Here is a 5866-nt window from a genome sequence, read left to right as displayed (position 1 = left end):
AATCAGGGACAGAATAAAAGAATAATCTTACCTTTGAAAATACAAGCAGTACGATTAATTTTAGCTTTTATCAACTTTTAAGCATACAACTTCAGTTTTTAACCGTTCAGAATATTAGCTACCTAGACAACAAAATCTGCATGGGTACCTAGATCTCGTTAGAAAAACTGAAATATAGTAGCAACGATAGGCCTATTTTACAGAAGCACGTTTTTCTGTATTTGATTTTATTGTTTTAGCCTACATTCTAGACTTCGTTCATAGCTATTTAAGTTGCTTGGTATAAATTTAGGTTTTAACTGCAGTCTTGAATTCAAGGCTAACTCTAAATCTAAATCATTGCCACCTTTTTCCTGCAAGCTACTGCAATATTAATAAACCTGCTGGCTTGCTACGCAAAAGACAGACCATAAATATCCGCGTCTTTCGGTTACATCAGGGGCGGGCAACATACGGCCCGCGGGCCGGACCCGGCCCGCGACAGGATTATGAGCGGCCCGCAGACAGTTTCCGGTCTTTACATGATAACGTGGCCAGTGGCCACACTCTGCCGCAAATTTCCACTACTTGCTTACTACGTAAAATAATAGTGACTGTCAGTTATTCTTTAGTTTTTTGTTCTACAGCTGGAATTGATTGATTTGCAGTGTGACTCTACCCTGAAAGAGATATTCCAATCTAAAAGCATTGACAAATTTTATGAGTCACCGAATGAGTCCAACATTTCCAACCTGAGAAAGATGGCCATGAAACTACTTGTTCTGTTCGGGTCTACATAAATTTGCTAGCAAACATTTTCGACCATGAACATTAACAAGACAAAGCTGCGACCCAATCTCACTGATGTTCACGTGCAGTCTTTACTGAGGGTTTCTACGTCCGACATGCAGCCAGAGTTCAAAGAACTTGACAACCTTGATCGACCACAGATGTCTCATTTGACTTCAGCAGCTATTGAAGTACATTACGTTAATTGTTAATAAATTCATTAAATACTGTTTTTGGTCACTATGCTTTAAACTTAAAGTTTACATTACATACGATTTATTCCTTGTCTAGGTAGATAAATACGCGATTAATGTCGCGATTCATGAATCCGGCCCGCCAAGTATTTCATTTTCCGTATCAGGCCCGCCGACTGAAGAAGTTGCCCGCCCCTGGGTTACATGGTTACAAGGCGCCATTTAAAGTTTTACAGCAAATGTTCTGCGTTGTGGAGACAAAGGATGTATAAACAACATGAAATAAATCCGTTTCTATAGGCCTAGCTCTAAGTAAACTTTCCTCATGTTTTGTGTGAATGAGTTGAGGTTTGTTGTACAAATACAGAATCAATTGTTCTGAATTCAGTCAATTAAATTTTGAAGAGCGGCTATGACACAAACTTGTATTTCTGCAAGACAGCGTCAAACTAGTGCAAATTCAAAAAGTGTTGATCATGGCATTATCATCAAACCTTTAAGCCAGCCAGCAAAAGTTCTCTTTTCTACATGATTTTAATGTTTGACGATGTTGAAACGATGTAAAAACATCGAAACATACTCCCTTGTCAGCTTCAAACTTTTTATAGCTTTGAACAGATATTTCTCATAAAACAATTGACTTCATGTTGGCAATGCAATAACCTTCCAACTTTATATTCTAACACTATCAATAATTAAACTCAGTTTATTACATTATGCTAGTAGAGTAGCCTCGACAATTTCATACTAGAAAGTTTTAATATGCGTTGATTCAACAGCAAGTTACGCTGTGTCTATTCAACATCACATCACTACAGCACCTTCCGTTGTTGACGAGGCTAACTATCAGCTCGTGGCCGAGTGGTTATTGCCTTCGGGTCTGGTGCTGGTAGATCTGAGAACAATTCCAGGTCGAATCAAATCGAGGACTTTAAAAAAACAGTACCGATTGTGTGCTTTGTTGCATAAAGCAGTAAGAATAAGTCGGTTAATATTATCATGATATGGTAAATCTGACATAAAATAAAAAATGAGTCCTGTCGCTAAAAGACCTAAGTTATTTTAGAGCGACAATAAATAAAACCATAACATTATCATTATCTAGGTTTACAAGAAAAACGGAAAAAGTTAAAAATCTTGTTTATAAATTATGGAAGGAGATTATAATACAGTAACAATTTTTTTTTTTATCTGAAAATGACGCAAAACAAAATCTTTCTTCGACACATTTCAACAAATGTAACAAATAGATCTTAGCCTACCTCACAAAAAGTTAAGCTACAGTAGCCTAGATGGCCTACTGTAGGTCATGATGCTTGTTTCAAACATTCTTGTTTAAATCCCATTTTCCTGATAAAAGTGGTGCACTTCCTGCCATCAAATAAGTGTAAACCTTTTCTTCGACATAAGCTTTGAAAACAACTTAGTGGAGATTTCTTTAATTAGTTTCTAAAATTCATTGCTGCTCACCATCAAAGTTTGGGAGCTTGACTCAGGTCAATTGAAAGGACTTTTTCTGTGATCGTCTGCTTGTGACGGATAAACCTAGCAGTGGTCTGAAATGTGGGTAACTACATGCTTCGGTGTTTTTTACTGTGCGGTAAAACTCTAAGCTACAACAAAAAATCTACATGAACTAGTTGAGAAAAGTAGCCAATAATGTTGACTTCTGGCATCGTTGATTCCAAATTACTCTCTTCTACTTGGTTTAGCATTTTTGAAAGCTTTTATTTCTCAGGGAAAACAGATTAAGTTACAGTTTTATTGAATTTCAAAAGGGAATTGAAATCCGTATTTGAGAAGGCGGTTCCTTACGTTTGAAAACAACAGGCCATTGATTCGTATTTTCGCTAGTGTATTTCTCAATATGAGGCATACTATCTTGAGCTCTATCGAATTGAGAATAAGAAGTAAGCGGACGTAAAATAAACTTAGGTCAAACGTAACTTTAACTATCTCGTCTACCGAATAATAGTCTCTCGTGACAACCAGCAAAAGCTAAGTTATCCAAAAATCATCTATGACAATACAAGATGTGATATCAAGAGTGCTTGTAGTTTGTAAGCAGGCACGCAACTTCGCATGTTCGACTACCCAATTTCATAATAGTGAATCATAAAAGGCCTATAGGTTTGTAGCCTACTGTAAGTTATTGTAACCCATATAGTGCAAATAATGTAAAGTTGTTTATTCGGCTCTTAGATATACACTTTATACAGTATATGGCTGACAACAAATTGGCTTGAGTAACGTTATTAAAATAAAAACAAAACCAATATTTTTCACTACTTTTTTCAGATGTAGGCTAGCTGATTATTGTATTTAACAAAGAAATATTTTTACGCCGACCAAAAATTCGAATTTTTTTTTGTTTTTCAGATTTCGTTTTTGTATTTCAATAATATTCAATTCAGATAATTGGTTGTCATCATCTCCTTGTAGCTGGTAGCAGCAAAATTGTTTCTTTCTGAAAGTTATGCCGTTATAAATAGCTGTCTACAAAAAGCATGTATTTAACCTTTAACATACCAAGCCTAGCTCACCAACGTGGTTTACCAAGGTGGGGTCCTCCAAGGACCCCATCGTTTTTATTGCTTAAAGTATACAGTATATACAAAGTCATCAATAATTAACGTTACAACTTCAAACAAATGTATTTAACAAGTGGTAGATAATAATTGAGTAATAAACATATAATATTATTGTCAAATAAATAAATATTTAGGAAAAACAAGTTTTACTCAATGTGTCGGCCATTTGCGTCGATAATAAGTCGGAGACGCTTCAAAAAGGACTTGCAAGTGTTATAAAAAGTTATAAAAAGTAAGTGTTATAAAAAGTAAAATTTTAGTCTTAGCATCACATACAGTATAATATAATTATGTGTTTCTACAAATTACTTGGACAAAGGATCATATTCATAAACAAACAGTTCATTCTGTGTCATCTTCACATTCTTTTGCACTTGTCACAGTCGTTTTGGTGACTCGGTGCTGTTCGCAAACGAAACGTTTGCAATTGGAGCATAAATAATGTTAATTTTTCTACCGTTGTTCCAAGGACATTGAAAACATTTTCCTCTCTTCCGTCTCACTAGCTGCCTTGACGTTAAGAATATATTTGAAGTCTCAGTGTTTCGAGCTACAGAAACTCCCATACCTTCAAAGCCCTAACGATGTGAACCGGAAAACCAGATGGATTACATGCTCTGCGCAAGACATTAGGTTTCGTCAATTCTTTGCCTAACTCCATCAAGAAATAATATCCTCGATTAGATTTTCTACTGTTCCAGTCTCTGTTTTTGAACACCCAAGTGATATAGGAATTCAGGGCTCCAATGTCAAGCACGTTCATAAAAAGTCGGAAAGGCCATCTTGACGTTCGTCTGGCACAAGATTATTCACTCACCAACTTGTCTGCATCATCTACTCCGCTTTTTGTGCGGTTATATTCAAGTATCATGTTGGGTTTCTTGTGATCTTCATTAGACAGTGAATCATCAAGATACTGAGAAGATAGTAAACGAATCGTCTTGTTTTTTAGGCTCATAGCTTACAACTGACAGTTTATCTGAAAAGATAAAGTTTGACGATAAAACATATCGTCTCTTCGCATCTTCCATAACTGCAGGAATATCTGACTTTTTTGCTTAGTGAACCTGTCTTGGTAATATTTTTCAGGAGCAAAAATTCTGCAGTTGGCACTGATGTAAAAAATTTATCTGTGGTAACACTTCTTCCAGTTGCAAACAGTGATTTCATCATGTCACACAGTACACAACCAAACGTCCTTGATTTTTCTTTGGTGCACTCCCAGGAAGTTTTCCAATATTGACTTGGAGATTATACAGGTAAGTGGTTTTCACGCCTTCAACTGCCCACTCTTTAATTCTATATCTTGCTGGTTTTGATTTCATGTACTATCTCATTGGACATTTCCCTCGGAAAGAGACTAATTGTTCATCTACCGTTACTTCTTCAAATGGTTTATAGAGTTTATTTTCTACAAATCCATCCCAAATTTCGCGAAAAGCTGCAAATTTAGCTTTAGGATTAGGATCATATTCTGATAGGATTATATTCTGAGTGGATTTTCAAAGCAGAATTAAAAAATGACATAATTTTTTCATCAAAATGTCATATTGTGGCGACAATGCGACACCTAACAATGTTTTGCACTTTTGGCGGTATCTCACTAATGGTAAGAGCTAGAGACTTGCAAATTGTACTAAAATTCCCGGGAGGATCAGTTATCTATCTGCTTTTAACATAAGCGCTGACTACAACTAAAAACGAGTTATTAAAAAAAACATGTCTTTGTCCAAATGTCCAATTGGTTTAAAAAATATATAAAAATAATTGTGGATTGTGATATTACCCCTATTCGATTATAGGGACGTTTTTATTTAAATTGTTTAACGTTTTAACTGAGTAAGGCAAAATACTGATTAACAATTCTCCAACAGGCATACAATACAATTGATATAATACAATACAGCTGGCACATAATACATTATTGATTTTAAACCGGTTTTCCACGGAACACTAGTGTTCCGTAAAAGATCACCATGCATTCTGTAAAAAAACAAAATATTAGTTTGACTAGTGTTCCAAGCAACACCAGTCGAGAATCAAAATCACACGAAGTTCGCATTTGTCTTTCTGCAATCCTGTTCGAATAACAACTTAGCGTTCATGCAAACAGGCCCAGATATCGCACTGAGAAACACTGAAAGTGATGAATTCTTATTATGTTGTTTATCACTCTTCTTGTCAAAGCCGATAAAGACTTATCCTTTGTGGTGGCCCATAACGTAGCAATGGCCCTATTGGGCAAGAATGTAGCCAGAATTATTTATTGGGTCCTAGTATAGCTCCTTTTAACGCATAATTTGCTCCATTCTA

This window comes from Aplidium turbinatum, chromosome 6 (assembly GCF_918807975.1).
Source record: "Aplidium turbinatum chromosome 6, kaAplTurb1.1, whole genome shotgun sequence".
In the NCBI taxonomy this organism is placed as follows: Eukaryota; Metazoa; Chordata; class Ascidiacea; order Aplousobranchia; family Polyclinidae; genus Aplidium; species Aplidium turbinatum.
Note: the sequence above shows the minus strand (reverse complement) of the source record.